We start from the raw sequence: 25,020 nt of genomic DNA, 5'->3' as shown, positions 1-25,020 counted from the left end.
GATCTATTGTACTGCTATGGAGTCCTCGTGGCACAGTGTTTAAGAGCTCTGCTGCTAATCAGAAGGTCAGTGGTTCAAATCCACCAGCTGCTCCTTGAAAATGCTATGGGGCAGCTCTACTCTGTCCTATAGGGTCACTATGAGTTAGAATCAACTCCATGGCAATGGGTTTAGTTTTTTTGGTTTTAGTGTACTGCTGGAGTCCTGGGTGGTACAGTTAATGCACCTGGTTGCTAACCAAAAGGCTGGCAGTTTAAGACCACCCAGAGGCATTTTGGAAGGAAGGCCTGGCAATCTACTTCTGAAAAAACAACCACTGAAAACCCTATGGAGCACAGTTCTACTCTGACACACATGGAGTCACCATGAGTCAGAATCAACTCAGTGGCGACTAGTACTGGACTGCTATTTTACTGTGTATTCTTAATCTCTCCAAGTAGACTTTAAGTTTTTTAAGAGTATGTTATGGATTGGATTGTGTCCCTAAAATTTATATGCTGTTAAATTCTAACCTCTACACCTGTTGTTGGATCCCTGATGATGTAGCAGCTAAGAGCTACAGCTGCTAATCAAAAGCTCAGCCGTTCGAATCTACCAGGCGCTCCTTGGACACCCTGTGGGGCAGTTCTACTCTGTGCTACAGGGTTGCTATGAGTCGAAATCAACTCAACGGTAATGGGGTTTAAACTGTGAGAGAATAAATCTGTTTGTCAAAGCCACCCACTTGTGGTATTTCTCTTATGTGCTTACTTATATAGCAGCACTACATAAATAAGAGTAGGGACTTAAATATTTACAATGGCTAATGTAAAAATGTAAGGCAACAGATATTTGTTGTGTGCCACGGAGTCAATTCTGACGCATAGCAACTCTGTAGGACAGAGGAGAACTGCCCATTGGGTTTCCAAGGCTGAAATCTTTATGGGAGCAGATTGCCAGGTCTTTTCTCCATGGAGTGGCTAGTGGGCTCCAAACGCCAACCTTTCGGTTAACAGCCAAGCGCTTAATCACTACACTACCAGGGACCCCGAGGGGCCCCTTTTGCAATAAATATAGCAGATAGTCAACTTTCTTTGGAACAAATGCAATTTATCTCCATATAACATTCTTTAATTTCAAAGGCCCAGGTTATAGGTGTCCTTAAGAAGGGAACATTTTAAGTTTAAATTGGAAGCCTAAAGAGCTTGCCTCTATTTGATCTCAATTTGATTCTATGTCTAGAAGATGAAAGTTATCCTAGTACAATGGGAAGACTCAAAATACAGATATAATCAGGAAGCTGCTCCAGAAAATGCTTATTTCTATGAAGAACCACAAGTACGAGGTCATTTTAGTAAGGTCCTATAGCACTTAAATTCTTATATATTCAACTATACATACACACACACACACACACACTTAACAATTCATGTGAAATCATTACCATTTCCATCTATAATGCGCATCCATACTATTCAAACTGACATCATTTGAACGGTGAAACAAATGAAACACTATCACCACCAATAGAAAATGCACGGTTATATTAACTACATCAAGCCCTAAATATTTTTTAAGAATAAAATACTTGTTTTCCGACACTACGGACATAACAATAAAAAACAATAGCAGGGCAGAATTCCCAGAGTCTGAGCTACCTATATGATTCCAATGCTAATGTTTCTATTTTGACAAAACCAGGCTAAATGTATTTGCAGGAAAGCATCATTACTGTACAGCAACTGCACTGATAATGTTGAAACAACATTTTCTGTTGCTGCACATTAAAGTCACAGAGCTGGACAGAAGCTTGATTTATGGACCACTGCATAGGGTCACTATGAGTCAGAATCGACTCGCTGGCAGTGGGTTTGGGTTTTTTTTGTTTTGGTATTGTGTTAAGCTAGGTTGCATCATGTTTGCAAAAATCACAGCATAAAAGCAATGCCAAGCATTTAAGAGAATTCTGAAAGTGAAATGGGCTGTCAAGAATACCACACCTCAGTACTCACTATCCTGTATCTACTTACCAGGGACCTACCTAGCTCTTTAGTTCTTCACCCAGTAATGGGTTAAGTGAAACCAACAAATCGGTACCAAACCTGAGGAAAGACCCTGGTGTGAGAGCCTATAATAGGATTTTGACTCTTTCAGCCTCTTTTTTTTTTTTTTTTTAACTTTAAGCTAAGTTACAAACTTCATTTTGTAGATACAATTAGTGGTGGGCAGTCATCCTAAAGCCTGAGAAACACATGAAGCAAGCTTAAGAGAGAAATTCCCCACAATTCACATCTACCATTATGGAAATTTACCTTTGTAAAATATAGGCAATGTAAACATAAGGTACATTTGTCTATCTGGAGGCTCTTCAAAAGCCAAGCATGGCTTCTTAGAAGTCACGAGTGTGGAAGAAGAGCTGATAAATATTCATCCCTAACCATATTGTCAGAACCACGTGAGTTCAATTTTTTTTTTTTTTCCAAAATCAAAATCAATTCAGGTGTTCAGTATCTTAGATGAAATATTTAGCTTCCATTTAATTAACATGATACATGACCAGCATTTTTAAAAATCATCTTATTTACATATACTGGGCCTAAACCAGAAACTTATTAAAATCTTATTTATACTGAAATTTCAAATATTTAAATAGATACCACAAAACAATAAAGACAAAACATCAAAATAATATTTAATAGCTACTTTTCTGTCCAGTCATACTATAAATTCTCTTCTCCAGGAAAAAAAAAAGAATCAAAATTTTATTTGCCTTCTATCTAATTGATCTGATCTAGTCTATCTGATTTGTGTACAAGATTTCCAGACTAAATACAGTGAAACAAGTAACACTCTACATGGCACTTACACAGTACCTCTGACTTCTCTCTAAGGGATATACGCAAATTATCCCATGAGGAGTATTTACCAGGAGTTGCTGCCTTTGTTTGTAATTTCCAACTGGGTCTGTATACTACTAGCATGTGAGAGCACTGACAAGTTTCCTAGAGTAGATCTCATCTCCTTGACAACGACTGAGGACAGAGCTCTTTCTAACAGATTTCTTAGGTAGAAAGAAGCTGGCAACTCTATATTCATTCTATTAATTTACTTTAAACCTTTGCAACAATTCTTCCACACCAGCTTCCAGTTTTAAGATTGTTACCGTTGTTCCTAGCGGCCATCAAGTCAATTCAGCTTCAAGATACTACAGCCAAATTTTCTACTTTAGTAAAAAAACAAATCTAGACCACTTTAGCACTGTTTACCAATATGTCTTACTACACTGTGTCTAATTAGAAATAATTTTCATGTGTATAAGTTTATGGTTTACTAAGTGCCTTACAAACTTATCTGATCCTTACAAATACCATCAAGGCAGGTTATCATCACCCTCACCACACACAAACACAAAAAAATTAAGATTCAGGGACATTAGTCATTTGTTCAAGGTCACAAAACAAACAAAAGCAGAACTGGAACTCAATGAAAAAAAGCTGTGATGCCAAATCCAGAGCATTTGACCAAGAATACAACAGATACTGAAATGTTTCCACTAGAAATGGCAAGTGATAGAAAAATAATTCATGTTCTTCTAGAAAAATAATTTGTCTTTTTCCCCTAAGAGGGGAAACCTGCTTAACCAGTGACAAAAAGACTATATGACTGAATCATCCCAAACACAGTCAACAATTCTGACCAACCCCTGCCCCCTCACCCACCACCACCAGAACTGAACAAGTAGCAAAGGAACAAGCAGCCATGAAAGGAAGCTGGGAAAGCCACTGGAAATACCTGTTCTCTGAAATAACTTTTTTTTTTTTTAATCATCCCTAAAAACTCAGGGAATTGTATAGACTGCCACAGGCTTATTTAGAGGGTCTCCAGGAACGAAAGTTCACAATTATCAGTCTACTCCCAACAACTTTCATGATCACGAAAGACTGTTAATATCCACAATGCCTTTTTCCTCTCCCACTTTTTCCTTCTTAATATCTGGCTTCCACACCCGCCACTCTTAATGAGACTACCCTAAAGCAGAATTCTTGACCTGGGATACAGACCTCCCTATGAAATTCATGACACTCTTAAAAAACATACATAAAACTATGAGCACACATTTTTTAGAGTGAAGAATCTACTGTTTTCATCAAATTTTAAAAGATCTGTGTCCCTAAAGGGATAAACACTGCTCTCTCAGGATCTAATGAAAAAAATATATATACTATTCATTAAATCAGATAGCCATTACTCATTCATTTTTATCTCTCTCACTTCATACCATTTACTACTAAAATTTGAAATCCTGAAATAGCTCCTTTCTAGAATCTATGTCACTGTCATCTAGTAACTAGAGGTCCCTACCTCTGTGACTTCATTTATCTCCTCTTCTTCCTCCCCCAAGAATCTGAACACTCCCTTATGATTTCTCTTTACTCACTTCCCATAATCCAGTGGTAGTCAGAGTACGATCCCCAGACCAGCAGCAGTAGTAGCATCTCCTGGGAACTTATTGGACATACAAATGGTCTAGCCCCACCCCACACCTACTAATCAGAAACTCTGGGGGGAAGGGCCCAGCAACCTGTGTTTTTTAACAAGCCCTCCACCTGATTCTGACACATGTTCAAGTTTGAGAACTACTCCCGAGCATACAATAAGCTGTCAACTCTTACTAGTTTGTTCATTTTGTCTTTCAAACAAAATGACCATGAGCTGTGTACAAGTAACTCATCTTAAAATGACAACTTCTGAAAACTGATCTTAAACATTCACACAATCTCAAATATTGAGTAGGCTACAAAACATATGCAGACCTCACCTTACCTCAAAATGAATCCAAAACCAAATTTATCCAAACCTTCGCCTACCCCCTATACACACATATGAAGTCCTTTTAATTTCCTTATTCTGTTCAATTGTTAAAAAACCTTACAATTTCCTCTTTTACCATATATGAATCCCAACAAGAAGCCATGTATTCTTTTGTCCCAATGTAATTTAGATTCATCCCTTGATCTACATTTCCATTAACACATCTGCTGCACAAGTAAACTTGCCCAAAGTTAAGTGACAGGGCAGGGAAATGAGCCCAGAGGCTATGTGACATTCACTAAGCTATACTGCATCCTTGGAGCACACCAAAGCACTGACATCATTATTTAACTCCTTTTTTAAGGTCCTAAATAGCTTATGGAAACCCTGGTGGCACAGTGGTTAAATGCTACGGCTGCTAACCAAGAGGTTGGCAGTTCGAACCCGCCAGGTGCTCCTTGGAAACTCTGTGGGCCAGTTCTACTCTGTCCTATAGGGTCGCTATGAGTTGGAATCGATTCGACGGCAGTGGGTTTGGTTTTTTTGGTTTAAATAGCTTAAAGTAGTTATCAGATCACAACTTAACTTTTTATTATTTTGCTATGCACAGCCAAAAGATACCTATTTCCACCATTCTCTTCCCTATGATCCAACATTGAGACTTTCTTCTCTGGGGAGCTCCATTTCCTTAAAAGCCCCAGACACAATGTAGTTCTGCCTAGTAAAGCAGGAATGAATAGCACAAATGTCACCAAAACAAAGGCCAATATAAACTCACAGAACAGCACACAGACCCCAAAAAGCAATCAATTTTCAGTTCATTTAAGATTCTCTATTTCTCAGAACTAGACAGCAAATCCTTTAGCCTTTCCTACTAATTATAAGACTAGCCAGAGGACTTCCATCTCTAGCTAAGATGGAGAAAGAGGGACTGAGAATTTACCCACCCACCTGGAACAACCAAAAACAGACAAAATATATGAAATGGTTTTCAAGACACTGGCTATCAGACAACAAAGGACAGAGATTTCCTTAGAGGCAGGAAACTGGCAAGATGAGTCGTACAACTGCCACAGCTTACTTGCCTTCAGAGTTTCTAGGCTATGACAAAAGAAGGAAAACCCAGGGAACATCTGGCAAACTCCCTGAGTTGAGGAGACAGAGCTGAGAGTCTAGAGAAATTGGGAGAGTTTGCAGGACAGAGTACTGGAGGAGACACAACACAGAAAGCCTGCAGAGGGTCCCCTTGAATATTCAGCTGAGTACTGGTCAGGACATGTGGGTGAGAAAAGAATGTGAGACTGAAAAAAGAACTACTGTAAAGGATTAGAGACAAGTATCAGGTGCTTGCACGGGCCTAGAAAAACTACAGGTTCTCACTAGGCAGAGCTGAAAACCTCAAAATTCACAGGACATCTGGTTGAGTTCACAGAAGAGTCTTGCCTCTGTAGTGTGGAATAATTAGCAATAGACTGAGAATTGTTCCAGCACTGCCTAACAAATCTTAAACTCAAACCCCCAAAGGATCAAACTGTACCCAATTAACTCCATCTCAGAACAAAGCTCTGGAATATTCATAGAAATACAAAATATCCAACACCCAACAAGGTAAAATACACAATATCTGACTATCAGTTAAAAAACTAACTGGGCATGTAAAGCAGCAGAAAAAATAGGACCCAAAATGAGAAAAAAATCAATCAGAACTGACACAGGTATTAGAAATCACAGACAGGACATTAAAACATACTAAATAATTTTATATATTCCCTATGTTAGAAAAGTTAGGTACAGACATGGATGACATAAAAGACCCAACGTGAACTTTTAGAGATGAAAACTGTAATGTCTGAGCTGAAAAATAAAGTGGATGGGATCAAGGGGAAATTAGATCACAGAAGAAAAGATTAGTGAATTTGAAGACACAGCAACAGTAACTATCCAAAATGAAACAAGGAGGGAGAAAAATAACAAAGCATCAGGTAACTGTGGAATAACTTCAAGTGGCCTAATACATGTGCAACTGTAGTCCCTGAAATGGTGGTGGGAGTATGTCTGAAAAATATTTGAAGAATTACAGCCGAAAGGTTTTCATAGCTAATGAAATTTGTAAACCTAAAAATCCAACCATCTCAATTCCAAGCACAAGAAAAATGTAGAAAATCACATCGAGGCATATCATAATCAAGTTACTCAAAAATCTTAAAAACAAGCCAGAGGAAAAAAGAACTCATTAAAAATGGGAGACCAAAGATACAAAATAAGGACTACAGATTTCTCATCAAATACAATGCAACTAGACAGAAGACAGTGGAGCAATATCTTCAAAATGCTTCCAAAAAAAAAAAAGTTGACCTAGAATTCTATACCCAGTAAAAATATCTTTCAAGACAAAGACTAAATATTTTTTTCAAAGATACAAAAGCTGAAAGAATTCCTCACCAGTAGCCCCTCACCACAAGAAATGTTAAAGGGAGTCCTTCAGACAGAATGAAAATGACACCAGATGGAAATATGGATCTACACATAATGAGAAAGGGACCAATTCATCAAGAAGACACTAAAATCCTAAGCATTTATGTATGTACCTAACAACCAAGCTTCGAAACACATGAAGCAAAATCTAATAAACTACAAGAAAATAAAGGATCCCTGGTGGTGCAGTGGTTAAGCACTTGGCTGCTAACTGAAAGGTTGGCGGTTCAAAACTGCCAGTCACTCCACAAGAGAAAGATGTGGCAGTCTGCTCCCGTGAAGATTACAGCCTTGGAAACTCTGTGGGGTAATTCTACCCTGTCCTAAAGGGTCACTATCACTATAAGTGCCAATCAACTCAATGGCAACAAGCTTACAAAGAAAAAAAAAAAAAATCCACAATTATAGTTGGATATTTCAATATCCGTCTCTCAATAACTGATAGAACAAGTAAGCAAAAAATCAACAAAGACACAGTAGATTTGACCAACACTATCAACCAACTTGACCTTATCAACGTTTATAGAACACAGCACCCAAAACCAGAACACACATTCTTTTCAAGTGCTCACAAAGCATTTACCAAGACAGAGCATATTCTCAGCCACGAAGCAAGGCTGAAAATCATACAAAATATGCTTTCTGAACACAATAGAAATTAATAACAAAGATATCTGGAAAATCCTAGGGATGGGGAAAAAAGAAACGGAGAGGAAACACTGTAATATACTAAAATCTTCAATAGGCTGTAATATTTACATAGCCATAATAATGTAAATACTGAAGAATGATTTAACTAAAAAATGTACTATAAATATATTGGGGAGATGGGGAGGATCGTGTAAGAAAGCAAATACACAAAGTCAAAAAAATGACTAAAAGTGGTAAATCAAAAAGTAGCCATATACTTATAGTAATTATAAAAATGCACAGGTATAAATTCAGAAGAAACAGCAGAAAAACTGAAAGTGGTCACTTATGGGAAAAACTGGTGGGAATAGGGAAAGGTGGGGTAGAGATCTATACTTTGTTACAACATGTAATATTTTGACTTTTTAAATTAGGTACATGACAAAGTAAATATTTTTAAAGAGATTGTATCTACCTTATTTCATCTGACTCCCAATGGTATGACAATCCTCAACTGACAAACAAGGAAACTGATATTTGAGGTTAAGTTGCAACTTGCCCAAAGCCAAAGATTCTGTGATTTGATTATACTACATCTTCTTTGATCTGATTATATCTTCTTTGATTCGATTATATAATCACTTTTATAAACAGAACTTCCTGGTTCTCATTTTTATTTATTTCTGGGAATATTTTTAGTTTCATTCTCCTCTACTGAAGACTAGTCTACTGGTTGCACAGGACAAGAAGAAATATTCACACAACCTCCTGTTAATAATTGATTTTTAAAAGATTCTTGGTGAATGTGGAGAAAACAATAATCAAAATTCAAAAGCAAATTCAAATTGTTTCCACTAACGTAACTCTTTTAAGCTAGTTTCCAAAGCAGTGAAAACCAATTCCTTGGAAATATTGTGAGAAATTAAGCATCGGTGAATTTAAGAGATCTAACAAAAAAATGATGCTTCCCCTACCCTAAAGCCTTGATCAGGACACAAAAGGTCACAATTTTAAACTATTAAGAAATTGTTTCCTGGTGCTATACAGAGCACACAAAGGAAGGGAAAAAACCTACTTCTGTTTTTTTTTTTTTTTTTTTTTCTTTCTTTCTGAAAAATCCAAACAATTACTTCTCTAAGGTTGGTGCTCTTTTGGGTTGTGCAGCAAAGGTCTGTAAGGAAGGACTTCTGTAAATACAGACTGGGTCTTTGTTTTCTATTTTAAGGGTGGGGCCGCACAAAAGACAAAAGTGTTAACAATGTCAGATGCTCACAAAATACTAAGTCATGGTAAATATCTTATAAATGAAAAGCAAAATAGCATCCATTCAGTCACACAGAGCTCAAGTAGGAAATACATGAAACCTGACCTTTACAAAATACTTTGAAAAGGTTCCCTTGGTTGCAGTTCAAAAGAAAAAAGCTTGTTGTATATTAAAAAAAAAGTTTGTTCCCCACCATTCTTTCATTCTGAATCTCCGCCCTTTATACCCCGCATTTATTTCCATCTCAAACTCACAGAGAGGTCCCAGGAAGCCTTTCAATACAGTCACTAAACAGACAAAGCACACCAGCCCTTTGGGATACCAAAAACAGCACTCTGATTTTAAAGTGAGACTGGTTCCCTGAATTTTGATTTATAAGCATCTCCATCAGGCAACTAGAGCAACCCACAGAATTATAACAAGGACTGGTAACCAGTAGTGCCTCAGGTGTCTGACAAGCACTTTAACAAGAGCCAGGCTTTTCACAGGCTCAGAATATTAGCTGGAAAGAAAAAAAGTCTGCTTAAAGTCAGATATTTTATGAGACACTGATCAGATATTTTATGAGACACTGATGTAAAGGGTTTAGGCGAGACATCCATTTTGGTTTTATAAAGGTTACATACTATATGCTATTTGGCATTTCCAAAAACAAGTCATTATCACTAACTACAGTAAGACTATGTCAATGATCTCCCAAAGAAAAATTTTATATTGTCCAGAATTATCTGCTTCTACTTGCAATTTTTCCAGATACTATGTAATCCCCTGCCCAAAAAAAAGATCAAATATTAAACACCCTGTATGAGGTGATCTAATGCCTTCCCCATCTACATTTCTAGCAAAAACAACATACACTCCCTACTGGCCAATGTAAAGTACTATCAATATGGGTGCTATCTTCAGAAAATGAGTACAAAGCATTTAATTATGTTGTAATGACTCTTCATATCATCAGTAGGACTTGCAACACTTTAAGACATTACAAATGTGTAAATTAAACTGAACAGTTTAATATAATCCAATTAAACTAACCTCCTCTAATACAGAGCTCATTTTTCTGGATACAACTGCTTTCAGTAGGGTATTCCTATACACCTTTTAATTGAGCTGCTCCATAGAATATTCCTCTTGTTCTCTCTTCCTTGAAAAGCGGCAAATAAATGCTAAAAAGTTGTCTAAATCCAAAACAAAGTCTTTATATGTCTAGCTTTCCTCTAGGTGTCTTTATTCAGTATTGTTTAAAGAGTCCTATTTTTACTTCATAATTAGTCCGGTGGACAACAAATAAGCACAAGCAACTTTCTGTTTTCCTTTTGCCAATGTTGAATAGTAGAGTTTATTTTATATATAAATAAAAAACAGAGCTCTTTATTATTTTTAGGATAGATGCAAATATGAAGCTGGAGTTAACCTATGAGGGTCTCCGTAGGGAGTAAATTAGTAAACTGTAAGTCTACAAAGGTCTATGAAGTAAATCTGTGCTTTAAATGTTTGATGCAAGTGCAGCTGAACTAGTCTTAAGCCACCGATGGCTCAAAATTTTTATTATCATATGAAAAGAAATTAACATCCCACACAAAATGGCAAAACTTTACATTCTTGCTCATAACAATTTCCAAACATTTTTGGAGGTATCTGTTACATCGAAAAGGAGACTTGGTGGCACAGCGGTTAAGCAGTCAGCTGCTAACTGAAAGGTTGGCGGTTTGAATCCAGCCGCTCCATGGGAGAAAGATTTGGCAGTCTGCTTTTGTAAAGATTTACAGCCTTGGATGCCCAGTGGGGTAATTCTAATCTGTCCTGTAGGGTAGCTTATGGGTGGGAACAGACTTGAAGGCAACCAGTTTGGTTTTGGTTTTTTTATTACACTAAAAATCTGGTTTGATGTATTAATACAAAATAAAGAGGCTAATATATGCCTCTATGTCCTCACCTTCCTAAACATTGAGGAGTTCAAAATTCCAAAACCGTAGCAACCACTGGGGTTAAATACTTAGGAACTTAGAGAATTTTGCTAACATGTGTCTAAAACAATGAAAGGAAACAAATGGATTTGAAATTACAAACTTCTATATACATTTTTTATATACATTTAGTCACGTGAGGAGATTTTGCAAAACCGCATTTTAAGGAGGTAAACATAAAATTTTTTTCACCCAGAAGTACTCATCTATAGTAATGGCTCTTTGTGAATCAAAGAGTTAAAACCATCCCTTTTATTCCCAAATGAGTGTCAGTCGCACTCAGAGGTGCCATGTTTTATTTAAAACACACTCTTTCTCAGTAACCACTTTGTTCTAATTGGCAAGGCAAAGCCAGGTCCCTAAAGCACATAGCTCGTTACATTCAGTTTGGATTACAAAAACACACGATGAAACAAACTGCATTGAAATGTACAAATTAACAGCTCAGGAGTATGGGACAGAAAGGTGGAATTAGATTGTAATATGGAACAAAACCCACAGGGAGGCTAGGAAACAAATCACTAGTGTCTCTGTAAACTATACAAGGTTTCCAAATGAGCAAATACACAAGGCAGAGGACAGGCTTTTCCATAACTCAACCAAATTGCTAAATATGGATACAACAAAACACAAGACTTTTTTCCAAAACTACCATGTACACATGAAGGAGAGAATGGGAGTGCCAACAAGAAGGTTTAACAAATGAAACCTGCAGGTTGCACTGTCTAAATACGTAACTCATCTTTGCCTTCACACTGACAATGTGCAAACAGCCCTGCAATTAAATCACACTTCCAAACATTTTTTAAAAACCTTCTGAGAAGCTAAACACAAGAGACTAAATTAGAAATGGTGCTTCAATATGCAGTGCAGAGAGCAAGGTTAATGAGCTAAAAGTTATATGAACAAGGACAAGAGCGATGTTATGAAATGAAGATCTCACCACCAAAATAGAAAATGCGTTAGACAAAAGCACTTCCCCACCGCACATGCACACCTTTTCCCAAATTAGCTACTCTGTGAAGCTTCTAGCACTGTTTCTCTGATATGCCCCTGGAGAGCTAAAGACAAACTGCAACTGAACAGAAAGAAAACAGAAAAAGTGTATACCCCTAACCTACCCACAAAGGCAGAAACAATGCTACTGTGACATTCTCACAGAGTTTTACAGCCCAATCTCATCTAAATTTACTACCTTCACTCCTAATAACATCAAAGACTGGGAGAAGAGGACTGGAGTTTAAACATCTGAAATCAAATCTCAGTTCTTCACTTTAAAATGTATTTAACTTGGGGACATTACTTAATCCATTTGCATCTCAGTTTCCTTATCTGTAAAATGGAGATATAAAAGTTGTGAGGATAAAATGAGAAAATACTGTGCAAAAGGACTCCATAATATAAAGGGCTGCTGAAATCTTAGTTACCACTGCCAAACACTTCATTTTAAGATTTTACTGCCTTTTTAAATACAAAGATATAATTGGTCATGCTCTTCATCCTTTTCACAAGCAGTAATGCTTGTTCCAATTCTATTTTAAAGTATCCTTTCTTTTGGCATTCCCCTTTTAAGATTACTGTACCATTTTTCTCCAACCCAGAAGTCTTACCTTGAGGCATTTTTTTTCTTCTGTATATACAATATTTAGTCTAAATGCAGATTAAGAAATATAAAACAAACCTTTGATAACAGAATTGTTAACATACAGTTACTTCTACTTTATACAGTCACTTCCTAATAGAAATGATTTGGTAAGAACCAGCTAAATACCAAGGCTTTTAAATGATATAATGTTCTGCATTTTAAATGTGTTAAAGATCACATTTTAGTTATACATTAATGGCCTGGAAATAATGCTCTTTTTACTCACCATTCCTACTCTGGGCTGTGAATTAAGTGCAAAAGGGTTATAATCAGGAAAAGAGTCAAAAGCAACCTCATCACAACCCTCTACCTCAAGCACAAAGGAGCACAGCCAGGTCAAGAATTACGTTTTCACTGATGCACACAAAAAAGTCTATCTGATAGCCTAAAAGGGAGCCAGCCCATACATTTAAGTCTGATCATTCTGATTCAGCTTGCACTGATCTACTGAGAACATGAAAAAACAAAAACTTTCAATGTCAGAGAGGGTTATGTAATTACATGATGCTCCAGGAGAAGGGGCCAGTCATATCTAATCAAAGTATTTCTCAGAACTAGGGGTCTCTGAGCTTCTTTGACAGAGGTGCACCATCAGTATGAAATAGTTTTAAATTCCTGTAGCGGGTTGAATGGTGACCCTCCTCACTCCCAGCCGGAAAAAAAAGGTATGTCCACCCAGAGCCTGCGAATGTGATCTTTGGAAAGAGGGTCTTTGCAGATGTAATTAAGTTAAGGATATGAGGATGAGATTATCATGAATTAGGGTGGGCCCTAAATCCAATGACAGGTGTCCTTATAAGAGAAAGGTAGATGGAAATTTGAGACAGAGACACAGGTGAGAAGGCCAAGGTAAAAAAAAAAAAAAAAAAAAAATGGAATTACGCTGCCACAACCAAAGAAACACTTGAAAGCCAACAAGTTGGAAGAGGCAAGGAAGGAGTCTCCCTAAGAGCCTCTGAAGAGAGCCTAGCCCTATGGACAACCTGATTTCAGATTTCTGAGTTCTCACAACTGTGAAAGAATAAACTTCTATTGTTTCAAGCCACCAAGTTTGAGATAATTTGTTATGGCAAGACCTAGAAAAAAAATACAGAGTTTGGTGCCAGGAACTAGGGTGCTGCTAGAGCAAACACTTAAAAATGTGGAAGTGCCTTTGGAATTGATTAATAGGTACCTGTGACAGAAAAAGCCTAGACTGTCTTGAAAAGACAATTTATGCTGCCTTAAGCCACCCAGTCTGAGATACTCTGTTAAGGCTACCTTAAGAAACTAATGCAGCTACATTAATATAATCAAGTGGTAGATGACATGGCTAAGCTGTGTTCTACCACTGGGTGGAAGCAATTAAGTTGAATATTCAGGTGAGGAAATTTTCAAGCAAAGTGTGGAAGATGTAGCCTGGTTTTTCCTTACTGTTGATAGTAACACGTGAGAGGAAAGAGAGAAATTGAGGAAGAAACTACTAGCAAAAAAGAACCAACATTTGATGATTTGGAAAGTTCTTGGCCTATACAGACAGCAAAGAATGCTAAAATCAGGAAGTTCACTGTTGGGAAAGACTGCTCTGAAGAGAAGGCCTAGGTGTGTGGCTAGACAACTTTTTCACTAAAAAAGTTACGTGTGATTCATAGAAACAGTCAACCATCTCAGTAGATGCCAGGAAAAGAGATAAGGTCATACAGGAGGGATCTGTAAAGAACTTTTTTGTCTAATTGTGTGGATCCCTGTGACATACAGAGGCAGATAAGGTTTTTGATAATGTCATGACAGCAGACATACTGCTAGCTTAGACTGACGCAGACAGGCATGACAAAATGAAGGGAGGTTGTTGGGCTTCTAATATTCTACAGGCAGGAAATGTGCTGGGAGAGCTATTCGGCTGTAAGCATATGTTACTACCCTTCAAGAGAGAAAGGATGACTCCAAGGCAGAGATGCCACTCACAGATGATGGTGGGACCGACAAGGGACAGGTGGCATAACATAATGCCACAGACTATTCTCAGGCCTTGAAACCTAAGGGAATTTGCCCTCCTGGATACTGAATTTACTTGGAACCAGTGCTCCCTTTATTTTGCACTTGGAAGTGATGCTGGAATGGGTTAAGACGTTTAGGAATGTTAAGGTGAGGTGAATATATTTTTTACTTGGGAAAGTTGTGGATTTGGGGGATGGGGCCAAAAGTAGTGGATTGAATGGTGTCCACCCAAAGCTCATGTCTATCCAGAACCTCAAAATGTGGCCTTATTTGGAAACAGGATCTTTGCAGATGTAACAAAATTAAGGATCTTGAGATGAGATCATCTAGATCAGGGTGGGTCCTAAACCCAGGACATGTTTTTCTAAGAGACAGAAGAAAAAAGAAAGACCCACAAGAAAGGAGATCAAGTGAAGAAGGAGGCAGTGTTTGCAGTGACGTGTCTTCAAGCCAAGGAACATCAAGGATTGCCAGCAACTAACTGCCAGAAGCTAGGAAAGAGGCGGGAATGAATTCTCCCTCAGAGCCTCCAGAAGGTACCAACACTGCTGACACCTTCATTTTGGACTTCTGGCCTCCAGGACTGTAAGAGAATAAACTTCTGTTGTTTAAAGTCATCAAGTTTGTGGTAATTTGTTAGAGCAGCCCTAGAAATCCCATAAAAAGACTGATAAGATTATATACATTATAAAAATTAACAAAAATGTTTGAAGGATGATCAAAATAAATATAAGTAGAAAATTTAACATTTTCTCGCTATGTCCTAATGGATGATCTTACATACCACTCTGGAGACCACAGCTACAGGGCAACAAGCAGGGAGAAATAAAGCCAACCCAAAGAGTCAAATTATTTTAAAGAACCCAGTGACTATTCAATTTCTTTCACTCCAGTATAATACTCTGACACACGGTCACAATCTTTCTACTTAAAGGCTAAAAGAAGTTGCCTTTCTGCTACTTACAGCACTAAAACATTTTGTTTCTCATTAGATAAGCAACAATTATTTTTTGAAATAATTTCCATAACAACATCATCTTCAACACACTGCTTCATTTATCTTGACTAGCATAATAATCAACCACATAATTTTAGAACACTTATTAGTAAGACATCAAACTGCTATATACTAAGAGGTCAGAAAAGGCTGCCAGAGTCCAGCACTGCTAATCAACTAAGATCTGCTGCCACAGCCTTGCTTTCATTTGAAAGCGAGCAGTCTACACCAAAACAAGAGAGTTTATTACACAGGAACAGTCTTAACATATTCGAGCAAGTGCTTAAAAAAAAAAAGGAAAGAAAAACATGGGGTTGCAGCTGTAGTATACAAATAGTAGTTGAACCGCTGAGGCCATGGTCCCCAGACCTTCTGTTAGGCCAAGACAGGAACCACTCCCAAAGCCAACTCTTCAGACGGGGATTGGACTGCACTATACAGTAGAAAATGATACTGGTGAGGAGTGAGCTTCTTGGCTCAAGTAGACGCATGAGACTATGTGGGTAGCTCTTATCTGGATGGGAGATGAGAATACAGAGCAGGACAAGTTCTGGCTGAACCGACACCAGGAAAACAGAGTGGAAAGAAAGAGTGTGCTGTCTCATTAGGAGGTGAGCAACTAGGAGTACACAGCAACATGTACATAAATTTTTTTAAGAGAGACTGACTTGACTTGTAATCTTTTCACTTGAAGTAAAAAAAAATAAATAAATAGTTGAAAACAACTTACACAGCCAACAACAGGTTACATATAAGTAAACAGGAGCATATTGTAATGAGGATGATCAATTAATTTATCAACCATACTGGGACACTTTGAGGCATAAACCCATTGCCGTCAAGTCCATTCCAACTCATAGCAACCCTACAGCACAGAGGAGAACTGCCCTACACAGGGTTTCCAAGAAGCAGCTGTGGATTCGAACTGCCAACCGCTGTGCTACCAGGGTATAAGGGGACGCTATTAATAATTTCACTGACACAACAAATATAAACCAGGAATGTCCCCCCCCATTAATCTGATGGCATAACAGTTAAAATTAGAGCAACATGTGTCAACACAATTGGTTTTGAAAAGCATAATGAACAAAAAATGCAAGTTGCAGAATGACAAGTGCAACATACCACTTACATGTTTTAAAAGTAGAATTTATAGTTCATGTACTTACCTATCATAATAAAAAGTATAAGTACATAAGGATACTGGTTCTCCCTGAGGTGAACAACTGGGGTAACGTTATAAAGCCAAAAAAAAATGCAAAATGTTAACATTTGCTAGTTCTGGGTGTGCATGTGGATGTTTATCACATTACTCTCTGTATATTCTGAATTTCAGACACCCATCAACAGACACATAAGAGTTAAAGAAAGAGTCCGATGAGCTGAACTGCCCCTTTTAACAAACATATAACCAATGTGGGTATTATACTTGAGATATCTTTCTTGGGTTTTCAGCTGTAAAGAAATCAAAGTGTACACAGCAGTAGGAAACACCGGTGGCACAGTGGTTAAGTGCTACAGCTGCTAACCAAAAGGTCGGGAGTTTGAATCTACCAGGCGTTCCTTGGGAACTCTATGGGGCGGTTCTACTCTGTCGTACAGGGTCGCTATGAGTGGCAACTGACTCAAGGGCAATGGTACTACTACTACACAACAGTAATCAAGTCAACAGAGTTAAAAGACAGAAATACCCTAATCAAACACTTCACTGTTAACAACAGCAGCTTTCTTTTGGGAAAAGGTGATTAGAAAAATCAAGGTATGAAAAGCTTACAGATTCCACTATCCTACCAAAATTTTACAATGCTCAAATGGCTCACTGGAGTAGATATTTTGTTTTATACCATTTTACTGATGGGTACAGGGTTCCCATAATTTCTAAAAAGGAAATATGCACAACAAAGAGCTTACGTTTTTTCCAGATTCACTCTGTGCCTCTTACCACAGATCCTCAAATTCAGCAGTAACCTAAAACTTTTCCCTTTATAAAGTGACTGGCACCAGGCCACTCCTACTCTGACCTTCTAAGAGGGAAAGAAGCAGAAAAAAAGATAGAGTATAACCCCAAACAGTCCAAGAGTTGCAGGTTCATGAGATGTTTTAGTTTACTTGCTATGAAATGAGAATTTGTTACACTGTTCTGGAAATTGCTATAAAATTCAAGTCACTTTAAAGAAAAATGTTAGCATTTTGGTTTACCTGCCATTTCACCCTATGCCTAGCATTGTTGTATCACTTACCCTGGATGTCAACATTTAAATTCCCTATGCTGCAAGCTACAGTCAGCTTCATTTTGCTCATTTCAAAAAGAAACTACTTCTGGAGTCTGTCAGACGTAAGTAGAATGCATTTTACTTTGTAAAACTTCATGATTTTTACAATATATGAATAACATCCAACTCTGAAAAACCAAAATTAAAATTAATAAAAATCCCTCCACCCTAAGACAACCAAAATTAAATTTTTCGTATCTTTTTTTAGCCTTCTTCTGTTCAACTATATACATTAAAAGTAGTCTAATTACGCCAAAGACACACGGAAGTATGAGTCCAAGAGAAAGAAAGGGCCACATAAACCAGACTCTATCAGCCTGAGACCAGAAGAACTAGATGGTGCCCAGCTACCACCACCAACTGCCCTGACAGAGAACACCACAGAGAATCCCTGATGGAGCAGGAGAAAAGTGAGATGCAGGCCTCAAATTGTGGTAAAAAGACCAGTCCTAACAGTCTGAAACTGGAGGGAACCCAGAGGTCACAGCCCCTGGACTCTCTGTTAGCCCAAAACCAAAACCATTCCCGAAATCAACTCTTCAGACAAAGATTAAACTGGACTATAAAACATAAAATGATACTGGTGAGGAGTGTGCTTCTTAGCTCAAGAAGACACATGAGACTATGTGGGCAGCTCCTGTCTGGAGATGAGATGAAAAGGCAGAGGGGGCAAGGAGCTGGTTGAATGGACACAGGAAATACAGGGTGGAGAGAAGGGAGTGTGCTGTCACATTGTAGGGAGAGCAACTAGGGTCATATAACAAAAGTGTGTATAAGTTTTTGCATGAGAAACTGACTTCAATTGTAAACTTTCACGTAAAGCACAGTAAAAAAAGAAAAAATAATAACTTGCATTGTAAAAAAAAAGTAGTCTAAAAATGGGATACTCTATACATATTGCTTTGTAGTCTTTTCTCAGTCAGCTTTTAACTCATGTCCCTGTTATTTTTAAAAGGGAAAAAAAAAAATCCAACTAATGGCATATAAAGAACGTAACTCGTGGAAATTTACTATTCAATAAAGACTTCCAATTTAGATAGAAATTTGGCAGCAAATGACCAGCTTGGTAATTTTCAGAGTGGGATACCAACTATGCCACAATGGGGAAAATAGAACCCTCCCTTAATACTAGCTATCTCATACTTGAAGCCTTCCCCAAAGTCCATTTTTAATTTAAAACTAAAACTATATGACAATATCAAAAAAATAATAAAAGTGAAAATGAAATTCCTATACAGTATTAATAGTTTCAGCCCAGGATGTGACAAAAGCTAGCAGCAAAGATATATTAATTATTACCTATAACTTAGTATTTCTCCAAAGTTAAATATCTGAACCCAGTATCTGACTGATCATTTAACAAGTACCTGAAAGCAGATTTCTATAAAAACATATGGTTGGCTCTAGAGTCGTATTAGAATATGCTTCCTATGTGACATGTGTCATTTTCTTTATTGCAATATTCTTCTACAAGGAGCACGACTAATCACGAAACAAAAGTAAGCTTGCATAACTATATCTCCACACTAAGAAATTTATGTGTAATATAAATAATACATAACATATAAATATATGCTTGAAAAATTACAATGAAACTAACTTTCAAGAAATGGAATAACTTCATCATTTATAATAAGAGATGCTTTACCTACTTTTTAATGAATCTTTAGCTGGCAAGACACCCTTACATTTTCGTTCTTCTAGCCTTATCCCTTCCTGTAAATCTACACAGTAATGCATTAAAAGTATTCCTTTTTAAATACTCTGTAAAGAAGAACAAAGCTTCTGGCACTGTTAGTAATCATCTCTCCCTTATTTGTCCAATTTTAAGTGAAATCATGGGATATCAAAGCTTCTTAAAAGTTGTTCTTAAATGGAATAATATGTTCAAACCATGTCTACAGTTTAAAATAAACTGCTTACTTTGATTTCTCAATGAAGTACTTTTATCTGAGTCTACAAATAACAGACATATTAGTGCCAGTTTTTTAATAATGAAAATTATTAAAAATTAAATAATACAGATGTCTAAAAGTCCTCAGATCCCACTGGTTCTTTGCACACTGAGCATATATTAGGTTTCCCTTCTTATACGCATCTGTTACAAATGCTTCTCAGAGAATCTTCTGCCACTTGGGACGTAACTGCAGGCTCACAAAGCATAAAAAACTCTACAGGTTACAGCTGCTTCCCAAACACCACACCCTTGTGTGCCCCACAGCAAGCATTTCTAAGGGTTTGTGGGTGGTGGGGGATGGTGTCACATTGCTGGAGAAGGTACTTCAATTTTATTAAAATTTCTTCTGCTTCCCCACTGTGATCATCCCATTTGAGGTTTCTGAATGCCTCCCACACTTCTTATTTAAAAAGCCAGCAAAACTACTCTGTGAAGCGTACTTTTTCAATGACAGCTGGGCTTCACTATGGTAGTACCGGAGGTTACTGTGAACTTGGTACTCACTGTCCTGAAACATCAAACGCTAGTTATTAAATTTATTAATTAGGCTTATACTCAAGCAGAAAATAATACCATAAGCAATATTATTTCTACCTTTGTAAGAGGCAGGACTACCCTTTAGATACTTTGCTTGACTGTTGATATACATATATATAGAGAGAGAGAGAGTTTTTTTTTTTTTTATATAGCAATAGGCAATCAGGTTTAGTTCATGGCTTCACATGGAAAAATCATGTAATCCAAACTAGTCAAGAGCACAAAAGTGACAAAGATCCCAAGAAATCTGGTTAACCCAGAAAGCACACATCACCTGTTTCATAAACAAAGAAAATGAGATCCCAAGAAATTCAATTATTTTCCAAAATCATATTTCTGCAATAATGCGATTTCCAGAATTTTTTAATGATCTTCATTGTAATATATAAATATTTATATTGTAACTCAGTATCATCATTTATATATATAACCCAAAGATTTCACAAAATAATACTTACCATTACTATTTGCAATGCTCTCTATTTTCTATTCTACTCAATTTTTTAAATGCTGATCATCATCCATTAAATTGATTTTCTACCTACTGATGAGTCATAACACCCACAGTTTGAAAAATGCATTAGAGGGTAGTGTTTCAACCAATGTTTATTTGCCATAACAAAACTACAAATACCATGTCATTAAATTTTGTTGCTTTCTATTTCAGACATTTACTGGATTCCTTTAGTGAAGTCATACACAAAACAGTATTAAAATGTTTACACAGAGAATAGTAGGATGAGTAGAATATTATCGGGGATAGGGGGCAAAACTAGGCCAATGGAGATTCTCAGACTAGCTTTAATAACTGGAAAGATATGTGGCAAAATTAGTTGACAAGTGGGTAGGAGAGAGATGCTGAAGAAGAGTGAGCTAATTATATCAGGTGGACACTTGAGACTGTGTTGGCATCTCCTGTCTGGGGGCGGGGATGGGAGGATAGAGAGAGTTGGAAGCTGGCAAAACTGTCACGAAAGGAGAGACTGGAAGGGCTGACTCATTAGGGGGAGAGCAAGTGGGAGTAAGGAGTAAGATGTATATAAGCGTATATGTGACAGACTGACTTGATTTGTAAACGTTCACTTGAAGCTCAATAAAAGTTAATAATAAAAAAAATCAATTCACAATAAATGTTCAAGAGTGCTTAAAAGCCATTATTTTCAATGGCTCAGACATACCTTCCTTTCAGTTAAAGTGCAAATCTGTTAAACAAAACCTTTCTTTAGCAATAATTAAGAGTTTGAACTAAGAGGGGTAAATAAATTATCAACCCAAAGGTGGGAGAATCTATACCCAAGCTGCAGGTGGTTCTAGTTCCTGCTCACAGATTAATCTTATTCTTGAGATACACCAAAATTTCCAAACAAATGTACAGAACTGTGATTTGAGAAAGGAAAACAGAACATGTGAAAGGGGAATGATAGGAACGGAAGGAAAATAACAAATATAGGAATGGAGAAAATATAGTATGGTAAAATTAATTCTTGCCTATTCTTTTCAGATTAAATAATAACTACCGATAATGAGAATCCAGGAGAGCACTTTAAATGCATTCTTCCTCAAAGGGGGCATGGGGGAACTCAAAACACAGGGTCAATCACTTCTCAGTGCTCCCCCAGAGCACTTCCTTTAAGGTCTTCAGGTAAAAGGCATTTTAATGCTAAGAAAGAAGCACACTACACATTTGTGAACAGAACTCCAGTGGCCTTATAAATGGTTTCAGCATTTAAAGGGAATAGAGGCCAAACCACAGTTCAGAGCCCTTCGAAGAAAAAAGAGTTGTCAAAAACAAAAAACAAATTCCTGTTTCAAAGAGAGGAATTCTGGTAGAATCTTTAGAAACAGCAAATCAAATCAACCAAGGTAGGACACTCTTCTGTTGTTGTTAGGTGCCATCGGGTCGGTTCCAATCCATAGCAATTCTATGTACAACAGAACAAAGAAAACACTGCCTGGTCCTGCTCCATCCTCACAATCGATGCTATGTTTGAGCTCACTGTCACAGCCACTGCGTCAATCCATCTCACTGAAGGTCTTCCTCTTTTTTGCTGACCCTCTACTTTACCAAGCATGACATCCTTCTCCAGGGAATTGTCCCTCCTGATAACATGTCCAAAGTACATGAGACTGTCTCACCATCCTTGCTTCTAAGGAGCATTCTAGCTGTACTTTCTCCGAGACAGATTTGTTCATTCTTCTGACAGTCCGTGGTATATGCAATATTCTCCACAACACCATAATTCAAAGACGTCAATTCTTCTTTGCTCTCCCTTATTCATTGTCCAGCTTTCATATGTATATGAGGTAACTGAAAATTCCATGGCTTGGGTAAGGTGTACCCTAGTCCTCAAAGTGACATCTTTGCTTTTTAACACTTTAAAGTGGTCTTTTGAAGCAAATTTGCCCAATGCAATATGTCGCTTGATTTTTTGACTGCTGCTTCCATGGGCATTGATTGTGGAGCCAAGTAAAATGAAATCCTTGACACGCCTCTACACATATGCAACAAAAACATACGCTTCCTTACTCAGGAATCTTTTATGAAGAAAATGGAAAATATCTGAACTGGTGGTGGCTATTGGGGAAAGGAATGTGCTCACCATTTAGCAGAATATTTTACCAAAGAGGCAAAACTGTATCAAAGTTAACCTTAAACTAGCACTCTCAGTTCCTAACCCTTATTATCTCAATAAGACTTTAAATGTGTTTTCTCATGTTAAATGTGTTTTCTCATGTCATTCAGTTTTACGTAAACACACTATAACACTCTTTTTTTTACCACTTAGGTTTATTTTGAAAAAGCGTCTTGAAAAATCTCTTTAACTTAATGGTACAAAAAGTGATTTTTAATGTGATTTTCCATCTCTTAAATACACTTTAAAAGATTATTTAAAATTACAGTGGCTTTGGCCAAAGTAATCTTCATATCGCCTTGCACATTTCACATCTCTTCAATGATAACATATTTACTACACTCTCCCTATCTTCATACTAGGGCAAAATTCACAGATGTATCTTTAAAGTTCAATGATGCCTTTTTTTTTTTTTTTTTTTAATTTCTGAAAGAACAAAAATGCTGCTTCAGGATGTTACTAGCCATTCCCTACAGCTGCAGTTAGGGAAATTAGGAGTATGGGGGTAAAAATAAAGAGGAAAAAAGGAGATAGCATTGTCTTTACAAACTGAAAGTTACACTCTTAATATTTTTAAAAGCAAAAATGGCAAAACTGTGTAAAAAGTAAATGGACATAGATCACCAAAGAAACTATGAATAGTTAATAACCATATAAAGTGAAACTGTAACAAGCCCAAAGAAACACAAATACCATGGCTAAGCTTTGGCTTCATTTAGGGACATAAGATACTTCTTTATGAGTAATGTGAGTCATCTTTCTCAAAGGTACCTGCCCTTTTCCCAAAGCCATGCTTTACTGTACAAGGGGGACCCCTATGCAGAGAGAGACAATCTAATACACATTTCATCTCGCTGCTACTTTATCTCTACTATAACCCAAAAAACCCACTGCCATCAAGTCGATTCCAACTCATATCTCTGCTATAAAGTTACACTAACTCTCATCAGGAAGCATTTCTTCATATCTGTAACTGTAGACAGGGAGTAAGAAAAGCAGAATGGATTCATTTGACATGGTAAAAATACTGTTAAAAGTTAGATAAAAATCAAACTTACGCATTATTTTTTTCTTTTAAAAACCTACACTATTTGACACAACCCAAACTTTGAAAAATACAAACTGCCAGCTTTCCCAACCCTTCAACTCCTTCCCACCTATCCCCTAATTTAGGCATATGTAAAGTTTTCTAAAGCTTACACCATGATTATTTCCTTGCCCAAGTAACAATCAATAGAAGATGAAAATGAAGTAACAAATGATAAAGATCACTAGATAGAACTTCATGTTCTAAAATAACTGAAGGTTTCAACCTCACAAAGGAGTCATTAATTCAAGTGGTTTTGTGACTAGGAAGGACCCCTGGCTAACATCTAGCCAGGTCCTTCATTTTACAAATAATGAATCTAAGGTCCAAAGAGATTGAGTGACTTACCCAAGGTGATGTCAATGAGGAACTGGATTAGAAGGGGCTAACTCAGCATGATTCTCTTCCTGACTCCAACATGAAGACGTTATTCCTGCTGTATTCTCAATGGTAAAAGCAACACTCACCACTCATCATTCAAGTCATGATCAGAGATGTATATGCCCTACTAAAACACAATTTTTTACAATTCTAGAGCACACTAACAACTGTAAACTCAGGAAAGCTTGTTTGGTACAAGTACACATGAGACCGCATTTCACTTAGTGAAGACGGATTCAATAGTCCTAAGCAAACTGGTGAGGGAAAGCTGCTTTCAGGCACAGCTAAGAAAACAAAACCCCATGCATAGACTCAAAGGAAGGCCAAATAATTTAGATAGTCTTTTTTTTTTTTTTTTAAGAAAATAACCAAAAGAGGAAAAATAAAAATAAATCAATAAAAGACA

The 25,020-nt window shown here is 37.2% G+C and overlaps 1 protein-coding gene and 1 pseudogene across 2 annotated transcripts in view; both read right to left on the bottom strand.

Annotated features, from left to right (window-relative positions):
• The window catches only part of ZFAND3 (zinc finger AN1-type containing 3), a 391,346-nt gene that overhangs the window by 235,868 nt on the left and 130,458 nt on the right, over nucleotides 1-25,020 (bottom strand). The gene's annotated exons all lie outside the window — the stretch shown is intronic.
• The window catches only part of LOC135231425 (acireductone dioxygenase-like), a 78,595-nt pseudogene extending 53,575 nt beyond the window's left edge, over nucleotides 1-25,020 (bottom strand).

The sequence above is a fragment of the Loxodonta africana genome, chromosome 1, assembly GCF_030014295.1.
Source record: "Loxodonta africana isolate mLoxAfr1 chromosome 1, mLoxAfr1.hap2, whole genome shotgun sequence".
Classification (NCBI taxonomy): domain Eukaryota; kingdom Metazoa; phylum Chordata; class Mammalia; order Proboscidea; family Elephantidae; genus Loxodonta; species Loxodonta africana.
The sequence above is the reverse complement of the archived record's forward strand: the minus strand, read 5'-3'. Positions and strand labels throughout refer to the sequence as shown.